Source organism: Anguilla anguilla, chromosome 1 (genome assembly GCF_013347855.1).
Source record: "Anguilla anguilla isolate fAngAng1 chromosome 1, fAngAng1.pri, whole genome shotgun sequence".
NCBI classification, from domain to species: Eukaryota; Metazoa; Chordata; class Actinopteri; order Anguilliformes; family Anguillidae; genus Anguilla; species Anguilla anguilla.
The window spans coordinates 34823508-34840943 of NC_049201.1; the positions used below are offsets into that span (position 1 = coordinate 34823508).

At 37.9% G+C, this 17436-nt stretch overlaps 1 long non-coding RNA gene across 1 annotated transcript in view; it reads left to right on the forward strand.

Moving 5' to 3' along the window:
- Window positions 1-14766, forward strand: part of LOC118207911 — a 29735-nt gene extending 14969 nt beyond the window's left edge. The window contains exon 3 of the long non-coding RNA XR_004761481.1: window positions 13462-14766. This is a non-coding gene — a long non-coding RNA (uncharacterized LOC118207911). The remainder of the gene's footprint in view (window positions 1-13461) is intronic.
- The last annotated feature ends 2670 nt before the right edge of the window (window positions 14767-17436 follow it).

Below are 17436 nucleotides of genomic sequence, written 5' to 3' on the forward strand. Positions count from 1 at the left end.
CATGCCAGGAAAATGCCCCCCACAGCATAACAGATTCACCGGTCCCCCTCACTGCAGGGGTCAAGCATTCAGGCCTGTACCATTCTCTTTGGGTACGGCACACATACACTCGCCTACTTTTTGAGAATATAGTAAAGGATGAGTCATTGGACCATATCACTTTTTTTCCACATCTCGGTAGACCACTGCCTATGGTTTTTGCACCACTGAACTCTCAAATGTGCATTTATTTTTGTAATGAGGGGCTTATGCATTGCAATTGTACTATAATATCCCTCTCTATGCAGTTGTTGACAGACATCTCCTGCATTGACATTCTCAGTCACCTGAGGAAGAGTTGCTCTTCTGTTTTTCCTTAGATATCGCACTAATGCACAAGTATCACAGTTATTGAATGTGTGCTTTTGACCGCAATTTCTGACCATATTTACTGATGTCTTTCCCATTGATGTAAATGCAGATGTCACTTTAGTCAATGTTCTTGTTGAAATATTACCCAGCTGAGCAGTTGTTGTGACTGAAGCTCCTGCCAACCATGCCCTAATAATGAACCCTTATTCAAAGTCACTTAGATCTTTTCCTCTTGCCATCTTGATGCAAAATTGAGGTCAATTGGGCCTACTCAGCATTTTTATACATGCCACAGAGCATGATAGGATGTTAATTTCTGAATTGTATCATGCATTGCACCTCTATGGAAGCATCTGCATTCATTATGTTTCTTCACTCATTTATTCAGGTTTTTCCTTTAATTTGTCACCTGACTGTATGTACCTATTCCCAAGTATCATAGAAGTACAGCGTATGAAACAAAAGGTTAAAATGGTAGCTAACAGCTTTCACTCGCTAGTGAACACTACAGCTAGAATGCAAGTTAAACTGTTGATAATATACAAAAACACATTTTCATGACATTACAGCATTATAGCCGGGTTGGCATAACATTGAAATTTTGAGTGATTGTGTAACATTTCTCACATGATGATCATCTTAACATAATCAAACAATCCATATAGGCCAGTGGTCTCCAACCCTGGTCCTGGAGAGCTACAGGGTCTGCTGGTTTTCATAGTGACTCTGCACTTCATGAATCAATTAGAGCAGTTGATTACACAGTTAACTCAACTCACCTAGTGTCTTGGGTCTCAACTGGGTGCTGATTTTAAGGTGGAAACAACCAGCAGACCCTGTAGCTCTCCAGGACCAGGGTTGGAGACCACTGATATAGGCCTATCACTGGGCTATCGCTCAACTGCCAATAGACACTGTCATAGAGGTTACAAGAAATTATGTGAAGTTTTTTGCCAAACTAAAATGAAAAATGATACCAGGGACAGATGTAATGTTAAAGTTTGTTTCATTTTATAACTTGGTCTAGCTCTTACCCCAACTGCAAACACTTCTCAATGGCTTCAGCAAATTTGCCTGGGGTAGTCATTTTGAGGCAGCCACATCAATTGTGTTTGCATGGGTTTGGTTGAAACTACATGGAAAAAATCTGACTTTACACATAGGTGGCCTGGCTTATATTCCAAACATTTAGCTTCTACATTTAACATGTACTTTCACATTTCATGTTTATATTTAAAATTTACATTTATATTTAAATTCAGCAGGGTTGCAGAGTGTGCAACTTTTTGCAAATGGTACCCTTTAAGTGGACATAAATAAATTTATCGGTGGTAAATTTACAAGTTGCCGGTGACCACCTGAATGCAAACAATAGTACAGATGAGGCCAAAATTTTACATACACCTAGACTAAAGATATTCAAACTCAGATTTTCACAACTGTTACCATTTCATGTTACCATACATCTCTTTTGGCAAGTCAATTAGGGCATCTACTTTGTTCACATCACAGGTAATTTTAAAACAATCGATTAGAGACACATTTATTTCAGCTTAAATTCACTATATCAGAATTCCAGTGGGTAGAAGGTTCACATACACCAAGCTGACTGTCTCTTTAAACAGTCTGGAAGATTCAAGAAATTGATGTAATGACTTTTTAGAAGCTTCTGATTGGCTAATTGTTATATTTAGGAATTAACTGGGAGTCAGTTGGCACCTGTGGTTGTATTTAAGGGCCTGCCTTTTGAGCCACTGCCTTTTTGTCCTTGATATCATGGTAAAACCCAAGGAACTCAGCCAAGACCTCAGAAAATAAAATTTAAAAAAATAGTGGACCTCCACAAGTCCGATTCCTCCTTAGGAGCAATTTCTAAACAACTGAAGGTATCTGTACAAACAATTGTATGCAAATATAAAAATCTTGGGACCACACAGACACTGCATCGTTCAGGCAGAGGAGAAAATTAACTACCAGGGCTGAACGAAATATGGTCCGACAGGTTCAACTGAACCCCAAGACAACAACAAAGGACCTGGTGAAGGAGTTGGAGCTATCAGGTACCAAAATATCTACATCCACCATTAAGAGAATCCTACATCACCATGGCCTGAAAGGCTGTCGAGCAAGGAAGTCCAATACCAATACCGGAACAAAAAAAAAAATCATCATGTTGTGGGGGTGTTTTGCTGGAAAAGGGACTGGAGCACTTCAGAAAATAGATGGAATCATGAGGAAGGAGGATTATCTAGAAACACTGAAGACCCTAGACATCAGATAGAAAGTTAAAACCTGGTCGCAACTGAGTCTTCCAGTAGGACAATGATCCTAACTATAACTCCAAAGTTGTAACAAAATGGCTTCAAGACAACAAAGTGAAAGTATTGGAGTGGTCATCACAAAGCCCTGACCTGAATCCCATAGAAAATTTGAGGACTGAACTGAAAAAGCGTATCCGAGCAAGGAGGCCCACAAACCTGATTGAGTTACACCAGTTCTGTCAGGAGGAATGGGCCAAAATTCCAGCAAGGTATTGTGAGAAGTTTGTGGAAGGCTACCCCAAGCGTTTGATTCAAGTTAAGCAATCAAAAGGCAATGCCACCAAATGCTAACAAAGTGTGTGTAAAATTGACCCACTGAAAATCTGATATATTTCATAAAAGCAGAAATAAATCTGTCTCTTAGCTATTATTTAAAAATGACCTCTTACGGAAATAAAGTAGATACCCTAATTAACTTAACACAAGAAATGTATGGTAACATGAAATGTGTGTAGTTGTGAAAAAAATGGCAAACACCCGACCCTGCACCCAGGGCCATTGCTAGGAAATTTGGGCCCCCTGAAAGAATATTGACTTTTCATTGCCAAAGATCAATTTTACACAACTTTTTTTCTTAGACTATGTATTATCATTTTTTCTTTATGTTTTTGTTCCTCTGTGTTCTTGACAGTTTTATGGAACAACCGATGAAGAACTAACCTACCTAGTCTTGGCATTAACATTTAAAAAAATCTAAATTGGCTTATCAATGCCATTGCTCTAGGCAGTCAGCTTCACTTTATTATTGTATGAGGAGGGCAAGCTGTAAGATTAGCCCCTGCTTAACGTTAACAAGACTCATGTCAACAGGCTAACATAGCAGTTTAGTACACTTTCCATTTTTAAAAATGGAAAAATGTGTCCTGCTGCTACCAGGGACGCGGGAAGGGGGGTGCTGAAAAAGTGTTAGTCATTTTTTTAAGTATATATATATATATATCTCGGACGGAGTGTAGCACAGTGGGTAAGGAACTGGGCTTGTAACCGAATGGTCGCAGGTTCGATTCCCGGGTAGGACACTGCCGTTGTACCCTTGAGCAAAGTACTTAACCGAAATTGCTTCAGTATATATCCAGCTGTATATTACATTACAGGCATTTAGCAGACGCTCTTATCCAGAGCGACTTACACAACCTTTTTTTTTTACATAGCATTTTACATTGTATCCATTTATACAGCTGGATATATACTGAAGCAATTTTGGTTAAGTACCTTGCTCAAAGGTACAACAGCAGTGTCCTACCCGGGAATCGAACCTACGACCTTTCGGTTACAAGTCTAGTTCCTTACCCACTGTGCTACACTCCGTCCTACATAAATGGATACAATGTAAAAATGCTATGTAAAAGTTGTGTAAGTCGCTCTGGATAAGAGCGTCTGCTAAATGCCTGTAATGTAATATAATATATATTAAAACAATATAATAAATAATTTTGCTTTGGGGAAGAAAATAGATGTTGAAAAACATGTGTTTGTTAGTTTTTAGTGATCACAGGCATGGCGATCTTACTACAGGGTTCACGACGGGGTCAGTACGGAATTTTGTTACAATTGCAAACACTTCAGTCACGACGCACGAGTTGGCTAAGTGGATGAAGTAGCCTACAACATGGCGCAAAAACGCATCTCAGATTTTTTCAATGCCAAAAATGCTAAAACATCCTGGACCGAGTTAGAAGATGTTGATGCAGCGCCTGCAAAGACATGTTTGTTAATAACACTGCCGCCGTAAATAAGTATTAGTTAGGCCTATGCATAATAATTTAGCCATAGAAAGGGGGGCCTGCATAATAGGCTACTGAGGTTTTTGTGGGCCCCCCAAGGGCTGTGGGCCCCTAGAATTGTCATCACCTTTCACCCCTAAACGACGGCCCTGCCTGCACCCCCTATCGCCTCCATTTTTCTTGAGATTAAGACCGGAGACTCATGTCCCATACAGACAACAAAAATTAATTGTGGGTCTTATGAGGTGTCGTGGTTCCACACAGCTGCTACATTGTCAAGATGTAGTAAGATTGTAGGAGCATAATGTTATATTTCCTGTTATGTGCTTTAATGCAACTTATTCATATACATTTCAAAGCACTCCAAATGTTACATTTTCTCTCAAATTGTTGACAGATCAATACTTACAGATTAACTAATTGGAAGGCATTAGTTGTGGGTTTAGTAAAGCTAGTAATTACTGAGTGTAATCGTGCAGAAAATTTAATTTGAAGTTGTGTACAGTATGCTGCTTAGATGTTTGCTCTGCAGTGCTCTCTAGAGGTGCAAGCTTCCTGTAGCTCATCTTTTTGTTTTTCACTCATTGGAATGTATGTCTATTTAGGCAAGTATTATGGCCAAGGTCATATGCACTAATTTGGAGTGAGTTTAGTACATGGAGGCATGGGAGGGAAAAAAAGATTGACACTTCATATAGCAGAGGCCAGTAGGATTTGGGGAGCAGGGGTGGGGGGGTTCACTGACAGCAATTTCCTATTTTACGTTTAGTTTTTTTGATGCTGGTCAGTGATTGAATTATGTCAGACTTTGTAGAAACAGATGGGGGCTTCCCAAAATCAGATGTATGGAGGCAAGGCTTGCAAAACGGCAGCCGTCTTTGCTGCTGGTTAGCACATTTTTTTAACAATTTCTTGGAATTTGGTTTACCATTACTGTGGGCTCTATTTTCTGGCTGGCGCATGGAGTGTTTGTGGTATGTTCATCATGGATTTTGATTCACCTGGACCATCTGGTAATTTTGTGATCATAGCCTATTCAAAAGCCAATCAATGGTTTCCCTGGATCATATGCTGACCAATTTGATATAAATTCCACAAGCAGGAAAAAAAAAAGAATGTGTTACATTTATTGTTGTATTTTTTATAATTTTAATTCCTAAGTTTATTCCTTGTTTTTAGTTGTTTGTGACTGTTCTTATACTGCACTATGGTGCCTGAGCTGCTGTATTTTGTTCTGCATCTTACACCAGTCTGTTATGAGAAGAATGGCAATAAATGCAACTTAAGTGGTCTTTTAATTTTAAAAAGTGACTGTAGTAAATATGATAGCTACAGTACTAGAACAAATTATGGACTTCATTTATAAACAGATTTTGACAATTCATGTAATATTTTGCAAAAATTATGCCATTTTGGCATAATACAGTGAGTGCCATAATGTTTGGGACAAAGCCATATTTTTTTTCTTGATTTAGCTCTGCTCTGCATAACGTTAAATTTGTAATCAAACAATTCATATGTGATTAAAGTGCTCTCAGCTTTTATTAAATAGTATTTAACACGTTTTGGTGTCAACATATAGAAATAACACCACTTTTTATGCATAGCTGCTCGGTGTCAGGGCATCATAATAGGACAAATGGCTTAATGGGTGTTTCTGATTAATCAGGTGTGTTCAATTGCTTCTTTACTGAAAGTACACAGAAGCTTTCAGTATCTAGTCTTGATTCTTTTTTGATTGCCTTTGGAGACTGTTATTGGCATTTGTCAGCATAAGGACCAGAGTTGTGCCAATGAAAGTGAGGAAAGACATTATGAGGGTGAAAAATATGAAAAACAAACAGTCAGAGGCCAAACCTTAGGATTACCAAAATCAACCATTTGAAATATCATTTAGAAGAAATGATACGGAAGAATTTTTGATTACAAATCTAAAATTATGGAGTGCAGAACTAAATCAAGAATAATTATGCCTTTGTCCCAGACGTTGTGGTGCTCACTGTAAATGTTATATGTAATAAATGTAATATCAGTATAAAACAAAAATGAAGAAATAATTAGCATTTGTGGTAAACAAGTAATAATCATTACACCTTCGAATATGTATATTAATTAATATGTAATTTTAACAAATTGAAGTAAATTTCTCATATTTATGAAATTCTTTTAGACTCGATTTTTGAAAAAGTTAAAACCAACTCTGTACCTTGGGAGAAAAACCTGCTTAGTACAGTTGAAGTGGAACGTTTACATACACCTTAGCCAAGTCCATTTAAATTCAGTTTTTCACAATTCCTGATGTTTAATTCCCTGTCTTAGGTCAGTTAGGATCACAACTTTATTTTAAGAATGTGAAATGTCAGAATAATAATAGAGAGAATTATTTATTTCAGCTTTTATTTCTTTCATCACATTCCCAGTGGGTCAGAAGTTTACATTCACTCTGTTAGTATTTGGTAGCATTGCCTTTAAATTGTTTAACTTGGGTCAAACGTTTCGGGTAGCCTTCCACAAGCTTCTCACAATAAGTTTCTGGAATTTTGGCCCATTCCTCCTGACAGAACTGGTGTAACTGAGTCAGGTTTGTAGGCCTCCTAGGTTGCTTTTTCAGTTCTGCCCACAAATTTTCGACTGGTCAGGACTTTGTGATGGCCACTCCAATACCTTGACTTTGTTTTCTTGAAGCCATTTTGCCACAACTTTGGAAATATGCTTTGTGTCATTGTCCATTTGGAAGAGCCATTTGTGACCAAGCTTTAACTTCCTGGCTGATGTCTTGAGATGTTGCTTGAATATATCCACATCATTTTCCTTCCTCATGATGCCATCTATTTTATGAAGTGCACCAGTCCCTCCTGCAGCAAAGCACCCCCACAACATGATGCTGCGACCCCCGTGCTTCACGGTTGGGATGGTGTTCTTCGGCTTGTAAGCCTCACCCTTTTTCCTCCAAACATAACGATGGTCTTTATGGCCAAACAGTTCAATTTTTGTTTCATCAGACCAGAGGACATTTCTCCAAAAAGTAAGATCTTTGTCCCCATGTGCAAAGATCTTACTTTTGGCTTTTTCATGGCGGTTTTGGAGTAGTGGCTTCTTTGGAGTAGTGGCTTCTTCCTTGCTGACCAGCTTTCAGGTTATGTCGATATAGGACTCGTTTTACTGTGGATATAGATAGATAGATACTTTTGTACCTGTTCGCTCCAGCATCTTCACAAGGTCCTTTGCTGTTGTTCTGGGACTTATTTGCACTTTTCGCACCAAAGCACATTAATCTCTAGGAGACAGAACACGTCTCCTTCTTGAGCAGTATGATGGCTGCGTGGTCCCATGGTGTTTATACTTGCGTATTGTTTGTACAGACGAACGTGGTACCTTCAGGCGTTGGAAATTGCTCCCAAGGATGAACCAGACTTGTGGAGGTCCACAGTTTTCTTTCTGAGGTCTAGGCTGATTTTATTTTGATTTATTTATGTCAAGTAAACAGGCACAGAGTTTGAAGGTAGACCTTAAAATACATCCACAGGTACTCCTCCAATCGACTCAAATAATGTCAATTAGCCTATCAGAAGTTTCTAAAGCCATGACATCATTTTCTGTAATTTTCCAAGCTGTTTAAAGGCACAGTCAACTTAGTGTATGTAAACTTCTGACCCACTGGAATTGTTATATAGTGAATTAAAAGTGAAATAATCTGTCTGTGAACAATTGTTGGAAAAATTACCTGTGTCATGCACAAAGTAGATGTTCTAACTGACTTGCCAACACTATAGTTTGCTAACATGAAATCTGTGGAGTGGTTAAAAATGAGTTTTAAAGACTTCAACCTAAGTGTATGTAAACTTCCGACTTCAACTGTATATCCTCATCCATGTCTTCCATTGCAGTGTCTTTGTGAATTAGCAGTGCACACTGCACAAAGCGCACAACTTCTAAAGGGAATTAAAAGAGGTCATTTGATTGGCTATGCATGAATCCAGCATGAATCTTGCCCATTTTCTATCTGCGCCGCATGCTTTGAGCAGCGCACTGCTTGACTCTGGCCGCGACAATACACCAACATTCAATGGCCATGTCCTGCGCGCCTGTGCACTGTGCCATTCACTGTACCCACGCACTGTGCAACATTGATCCTGGAAAATAGAGCCCTCTGTGTTGCATTTAGATGCATGAGCGAATCCCACATAACTGTGTTGGCAAAATTTTATCATTTTAAATTTTTATCCATAGCGCTGTCTGTGGATATAACATTGAAACAGATTGTTGGTACACCAGGAAGCCTAAAACCAGTCAAGCATTCTTGGTCTTCTCTTGGTCCCCAAAGATTCTGGCCTTTTGCCAGAAGGGATTCCTACCTTGTGGCTATCTCCTAATAGAGGATATTTCTTTCAAGAGAGATTGACCGTAACTTCAGTCCCTTGAGGGATGTAAAAACCCTAAGTTTTTTCAGTGTCATCCTGTCACTTTATGGTGTGCTCCTTAGTGGGACGTATTAATTTGTTCATTCTCTCTTACTGAGTTGTGCTAACATTTAGAGTGCCTCAGTTAATTTTTTTAAATTTTTTATTATTATTTCTCTGTATTAAAAATGCAAGTTCATCTTGGAAGTTCATAATATGCTGCCAATTCTAATATTATAACCTTGCTACTTTCCCTTTATGATGACCTAGTAGCAAATTTAATGAAAAAATAGCCCATCTTTCTAAGGCATGTGGTGATATATAAAAGAGCACACCATTTTATTTTCCTACTTTTTTTACAGATCAGTAAAATGCTCCAGGTTTTATATCAGGTCCGTAAAAAGTGCCTACATCTGAAAGACAATGGAAATTGTTATTTGATTAACAAATGAGTGAGAACTGCAGAATCTGTATACAGTATCAACTCAGTATTAAGCAGTTGTCAGATGCCAGTTTTGAAATTATGAGCAAAACTAGATCTAAAATGTGACTGGGGAGATCAGAAAACCAAGTTAGTGAGTGTTCAAAATGTTTTATTTTTGTGGCATTTGAGTTTGTTTTATCATGTCTTGTAACAATCTGATTGCCTTTGATAGTCATATCTTTGCCTTTCTCATTCTGCAAACACAACCTTGGCTTCAAGGACAAGTACAAAATCCACCAAAATTCTGCAGTTACAAATAAGCAGCTACTTCACTTCACTTAGAAGTCATGAATTGAATTTATGGGAGAAATCTCATGACAGTTTCCAGAGTATATTTATATAACTTCACAGACTAGTTTATCGTCTTTATACTCAAGTTCTTATGCATGAAGTGCAAGAAACCTCCACAGATGAAAATACAGTTTGTTTCCATTGTGTGGCACAAAGTAATTGTCACCTTCTGGCATGTTTATCAAAGCTAACCAAAACAGCAGACAAAATAAGAAAATAACCTTATGCTGCCATTATTTGGGGTGTTTAAATGGCAGGTAAATGACTGAAGGTTTCTATGTTGGACAAGTCATCAGATCTAACAAGTTAAAATAAGACTAATACATACTAGGTATTTTCGCGTACACTTTATTATGAAAAATAATGCAACTCTTGTTAAAGGAACATGACTGGACTTGCATACACAACTAAATTTCAAAGGAAGAACCATTATTTAAGCAATGGCCATGAGTCGAAAAGCTTTTGTCTGAATATGACATTTCATTTGAAGTGATCCAATTATTTCAACACTTATGTTTGGTGTCTAGACTAGATATTTATGTGATACGACTCATGTATGATACCACAATTTTGTTCTTTGAAAGAGAGTACTGCTGGTTGATTTTCCATAACAAGTTCACAGTTCAAGTGATAGCTGAAGACTGTGCTGTCTATTCTAAGCAATGAATGATATGAAACATTGATTACATAGAGACTTTAAAATGCAAAAATCAAGTATGAAGCATCACATTTGGTTTCAAAATTACACTCTGAAAAAGCTTTGACCTCCCCCCACATGCTAGGCCAAGGGTAATTGCATTATTACATTCAAACCATGCTTAAAGCTACATGAAATGTTTATTTTATATATGTAAGCATCATTTTCAGATGCATCTTTCGAAATATTTTCAGGTTAATTTTCTGAACTGGGCCTTTGACGTGGAATATTGACCCTTTCATATACATTTGTAGTACATTGCTCCTTTGTGGAACCTTTGACTGAAGTTGACACGAGATTGCCACTAACTTACCAGTCTGATATGCAAAAAGGCTTTTGTTTAGCTGTATAAATGAAAATTGCTAATCAATTTTCCCCCTTATTTCATGGCCTGTGGTTCCTGCCCCACCCCCACCAGCTGGTTAATCATGCACAAGCTGAACACTTCATTACCCAGGACATGTTTGCCCCTCAGCTCTTTCTCGCTGGTAAATTAGTTCTTTCTATTTATACAGGTAAGGCAGGTCAGAGGTCTCCGGGTTGGGAAAGGTAAAGGGATGAAATTAATACAGAAACCAGGCTCTTCTGGCTGCGAGCCTCCCAGAAGAAAACCCTCCAACTTAAACAGTCTCATAAGGAGAACTGAATTGGCTCCATAGGAGAGCAGACCTTTTTGTTCTTGTCTAAGATTGCTCCTGCTGCGCACTTTCTTTGCCACACGGCACTGTGTGTCCTTTGAAGGCAAGAGCCGTAATCTTAAGGCATGGTCCCTGCTCCTGTACTCCCCCTCCACCAGGTGCCTCTCCAGCTTTTACTGCCTGATTGTGAAATTTTGGACATCTCTCTTCCTCTTATGTGATAATGAAAGTGTAATGGACAAAATGCTGGTTCTTTTGCTATGCACAACCAAAAGGTCATTCCATTCTGTAGAGGTCTGGTCTTTGCAGGAAGCTCCTTCAGTATGAGAAAGGAAGTAATATTTATATTGTCTAATGCTGAGTTGTGAGTTTTGTTTTTTTTTGTAACAGATAATGTTATAAGACGAGGCAATGTAATAGCCTGTTGGGTAATGAATTAACTTGAATGGATAACCAAATAACCTTTCCAGTTAATGTTTTATATTACATTATTTACATATTACACTATCTGGTGGTATTACATTATAAGGAAGGTAAAAACCTCTTAATTAATAATGTAATTACCTCAATTAGTAATGCAATATCTAACCAAAATCACTGCTTCCACTGCCAGAGAAATAGCAACACAGTGTAAGTCTGGGTCACACATATATAAATACATATTACATTGTGTTAATAATAAATAAATGTACATAAACTTCATCTACATTATTTTACCACTGAAATGATTAATTTCTTAATGAAATGGGGCTCAATACAGGACACATCTGATTCAGAAAGATTATCAAAAATTATCACATGCAATAAGCATGGATTTTTTAGACAGTTTTGAAATCTGACAATAATGCAGTGCAGTCCATTAAGGAGCCATGTGTCGGGCAAATAACCTCTACAAATTGTGTGTTGTAATCTGACAATTATGGAGGACAGATAATTAAAACATATCCATTTTGACAATCTTCAAAAGTAGGCACAAAGGAATGCAGGAGATATAAATATATAAAATGTAACATTCCTGCTACCCTCGACCCATTACAGTTTGCCTACTGTTCAAATAGATCTGTAGACGATGCTATCTCACTTGCTCTGCATACTGGTTTAGTACACCTGGAAAAGAAAAATACCTATGTCAGAATGTTGTTTATTGATTATAGCTCTGCTTTTAATACAATTGTCCCATCCAAACTGGTGTTGAAACTCCTTGGTCTGGGCAACTCTATCTGATTTGATTATATTTGATTTCCCGTCTCAGTAACAGTTTCTTTCCACAGGCAGTCAGGTTGCTGAACAGCTGACGCTCCCATATGCACCACACATTGCACTTTGCTGTTGTATGTACTGTTATCGTGTGTCCCTTGTGTTAAGGCAGAGACAGCCAGAGCACAAGTATTTCATTGTATTTTTAATACACATGACAATAACGTTGAACTTGATTACCTCATGCAGTGATCAAATGGTGCAAAATATACTACAATCAATCTCATAATTAATAAGTGTCATAAAATTCATTATTAAATCATGAATACGAACTCCAATATTAAAAATTACAATACTGACCACTGATGTAACAACATGTGTAAGTTCTTTGAGGTGGTAGACTCAATAATTTATCCTAATAAGGGTGAGGTTCAATAAAATAGAATTTATGAAACAAACAAACAACCATCTAAACTAAAATACTAAAAAGGGATAAAACAATATGAAAAGGAGTCTAGTGTGTTGTGTGTGTGTGGCTCTAGTCATGTGTGTGGCTGAGAGAACAAAAGCTCCTCTGTTGGAGCGAATTATGAATCAGCTTTTAGCATGGAATCAGGGGAATGACGTGTACAAAGGGTTACTGAAATTGGCTAGGTCTTGCTAATCTCCTTGGCTTTCTGATTATATGTGACCATATATTGAGTGAGTAGATATTAGTGCAGGAGAGATGCATGCACAGATCTTGGTTAAAAGGAAGGGGGATTGTAAACTAATATTAGGTCTGTGGGCTGGACGGCTGTAGCCAACTAATAAGCAATGTGATATAATCTAAACACAACACTACCTACAACCAGTAACATACTTTTTAGAAAACAAAGAACAAACAGAAGTTGCCTAAGCAAATTAATGCCTGGATGTGTGTCAGTCTTACTGTGGGAGCACAGCATCTGTTTGGTGCTGGTTTGTAGCACTGTCGCCTCACAGCAAGAAGGTGGGTTCGAATCTTGGCTTGGGCCTTTCTTTGTGGAGTTCTCCCCATGCCCACATGGGTTTTCTCCAGGTATTCTGGTTTCATGCAGGTCAGGCTAATTGGTGACTCTAAATTGCCCGCAGGTATGACTGTGTGAGTGAATGGTGTGTGTGCCCTGCGATAGATTGGCGGCCTGTCCAGGGTGAAATCCTGTCTCTCGCTCAATGCATGCTGGGATAGGCTCCAACACACTCTGCGATCCTGCCCAAGATAAGCAGGTATAGATAATGGATGGATGGATGGATGAACTCTGACTTGGGCACCATATCTAGATCTCCATAGTGCTGTCTGTAGAAAAACCCTGTGATTCTTCCATCCTTTTGGACAGTCATTTCTGGAGCTGGAAGCTGTGCTGGCTTGCTGTCGCAGGAAGGTACGTAGACTACACGTGTTTAACTTGTTGCTGTTGCAGGACGATAGCAACAGATAAAGTTAGTAAACTAATCCCAGGATCAGTTTCTTTAGCTCATGTGTAGTATAGCTAATAGGGGGCGAGGGAGATGCCACCATTTGTATTTGTATCGGTATTTGTTCAACTAACAAAATCATTTGTATTTGTATTCGAATAGAAACTGGAAGTGGGTGGAGTTTAACACAGAAGCTACATAAAATCCCAGTACCTGATTTTTACCATTATAATCACTGGCACTGCTATTGTTGAGATAGTAAAGCACTAAAGTCATGGTTTTACTATGACATCAATAATAATTCAGTTTAACAACAGATCATTTGATTTTCAAAAGCTGTATTTAACAAACGATGACTTACATGTTATATAGCCATAACAGGCTTTAATAACACTGAGGTAAACAAACAATCAAATCAAGTTTTAAACATAGGCAAAATGTTTTTATAAAGCAAAACATAGTTATTCATCCTTACTCTAAACTGCATAGTGCAAACTGCATGAACCCTACCACTATCCCTACCTGAGGGATACATATTGCAAGTCAATTATAACAGAAAAAATGCTTTTATAATTGAAAAAATAGTTCCTCAACTTCATTAATGAACTACTATATGTTATGAACTCCTAATGAAATAAAAAAACTACAGAATGTAAGGCTAATATGTTTTGTTGTTTTTTGCTTGTTAATACTTTTTCTCCTCTCTTTGTTGAAGTCCCACTTTACCTGTATGTTTGATTTGCATATATTTGGATAAATCAAAGAAACAAAAAACACTTCACTGGGTAGAATACATCTTTAGCTATTATGCTCCTACTCAAACTTCCCCAAGCTGTATTTTGTGAAGACAAGCTCCTGCACATGAGTTGGGAGCAGTCTAGAGTGATGGAGAGACATAACATCCCTGCTATACTAGTGTTACGTCCCCGTTGGTCTAGGGGTACAGGGGAGTAACAAAATGACTGATTATTAAAGATTAAAGTTTATTTACACAATTAATTATCTATACAGTGAACAAACAGGAGGGGAAACACTGGGCGGTACCAAACAAAAGAAGATAACCAAAACAGAAATATATAAGCTATTAACAATTCTAGAAATGAAAGAAACTAACTAACTGAAACCCGAAAATCTTCCGAACCTAACTAACTACACTGACTATTCTAAACTGAACAAAAAAACATACAAGGGTGGTACACGCCCGTATCTATATATATATACACAAGTGAACTAACAGTGACAGTGAAGAAAACAAACACCTACTTAAATCCCACTCCCAGTATATATACACAAAACCAGCAACCAAACCAGAGACGCAAATCCAAACTCAAAGTCTTTTCAGAAATACGATCGATTACACAAGTCAAAATAGCACTAAGTCACAAGAGTATTACAGAAGTGAACTAACATTCAAATCCAAGTCACCGGGGTGTAACTGACAATGTTAGCTATTTATAGGTGTGGGTCTGTTCCTCATTGGCCGCCAGGCAGGTCCGCAGAAGAGGATTGGGGGGGAAACGGCGCACTCTTGCTTCTTCTTCACCAATTGCGGAGTGACCCGTAGCAGACCTCACGGAATAATGAGACCGACAGAAAAAAACAAACCTGGCACGTAACACTAGTTGCTTGGAGGAAACACTTGTTAGGGGGCAGGCCAGATATTGTAGAGCCACATGAGTCAGTGCTCGGTGTGTCATAAGCCAACAACCTGTGTCTGCAATGTTTTAACTCTAAAAATACCACCTTTTTTGCTACCTACTATTGCTACGCTGGCGTCCAGCATTTCTAGCATTACAGCATTGATTTCTGCACCAGCATCAACGGACTTTCATAAAGATTACGAAACCATATATTTTCAAAACTATTTTCCTGAAATAAGGGACACAACTGAATCAATTTCACTGTTTGTATTTCTAAATTTTGGCGCTTTTGTTACATAGGATATAAGGGAAAATGTATCTAGGCATATTAAAGGAATACTGAGTAAAGCACAAAACTTGCATGACAAAACACAAAATGGAAAGAAGTAGCTCAAGAAATACAAAGTGCAACATTTTTAAAGTAATGACAAATTCAGCACATTTCAACTATGTAAACATACATAGCCTATGCACCGTCACTTTCCTTGTATCAATTCCTCAGAGAATGCACTGCTTTGGTGGTTTTCTGGGACCGCATGCACACAAGTCAGTTATATTTCACACAGTTGTCATGTAGCAACTCTATTCAGTTTATTCAAAGTCTCAGTTTCAGTGAAAACTGTTATCTCCACAAAGTTCTAAACCTATCATTTATATAACTACAATGTCCACAATTATTTATCCCCAACCTAAAGGCTTTATCAACTTCATATCACAATTGTGGTGAATTTCATGTGATTATATGTACAAAATTAGTTTGGATAGTTTTTGATTGGGACATTTGTATCAAAGTGCCGGTCATTCAGTTCCTGAATAGCGTGCCAGAGTGGACAGCAACACGTTCACACATGAGTAAAAGCACCTGTTGTTTATTGTCTGGCAGGGGGTTTTATGAAGAAAATGGCACAAACTGACAGTAAGAAAGAAAATGGCACAAACGTAATATATAAATGGTAATTAGCAAAAGATAAATTCCGTATAGACATTAGGAAGATTTTATGCATTCATTCAGAGAGTAGTGAATGTGCAGAATAGTCACGTAGTAGAGGCAGAAACTATGGGGATTTTCAAGACTAGGCTTGATACAGTGTTATATAGTATCTAGTCTGTAGGTAATCAGAGCACTAATTTAGTCAGGAAAATGGCAAGCATTGTTGGGCTGAATGGCCTGTTCTCATCATTATGTTATGTTATTTCTTTACTGAGTACATTTTTTTTATTTAAAAAATGCAGGTATTTTAAAAACAAATATTTAGGGAAGTCTAGGAAGGAGGAGGATATAGCATTTACGGCATTGGGGTAGTTTTTATTCCCAAATAATATAAATCAGTCCCAAAGCCCCATGGTGTAGTTCTGGCCAATTTAGTGTTAAGGGAATCTTTCTCTCACTGTCTCTCTGCAGGTGTGTGTGTGTGTGTCTATTTGAGAGATTTGGTGCTGACTTCTGAGTGAATTGCATCAGAGTGCAAAAGTTGGGAAGAAAAGACCTGAATCCAAATAATATTTGCCAAATTCGAGAGGAAAAAAAAACATTCAAGACAACGCATTATTCAAGTGTTGCCAAATATGGTGTTTGTATTCAGCACCAACTCTAATAACTAATATGCTTTAACCTGCTTTGCCATAATGTCTTGAGCATCCATGCACATTACCAGAAACCTGGCTGCAAAGTAGGTAATAGCAAATTTCTGCACAGACAAAACGAGATAAGATATAGCTAGTTTTATGTATATTTTTGTATGTTGTTGAAGACAATACAGATTTTATTCAGGGAAGATATCAGCACAATGTTGTCAACTCTAGAGCTAACTCTTCTGGTAAATTTGTATGTCAACATGATTTTAGCATTCTAGAAAAAATATTATCTTGCACACAATGGCTCCAGCAACACCGGCAACCCTGCCCAAGATAAGCGGGTATAGATAATGGATGGGTGGATGTTTTAAATGATCAAATTAAAGACTGAGGTAATCAATAGGCTCCTAGTTGTGTGACAGAGAAGGGAAAGAGAGCTAGCTTACCTTACTGCTTTTTAGCTAACAAACTAAATAACATGCAATTAACTTTGTTAACTTGCTAAAACACCTACATATATAGCCAAGCTGAAATTGTGTACCATACCTATGTGACAGGAAACAGTTTGTCAAATTAAAAGAAGATGAGTCCAGCTCCTCAATAATGAAATATGGTATTCCACAAGGATCAGTACTAGGACCAGTACTCTTCTTGCTATATATGCTACCACTTGGCAATATT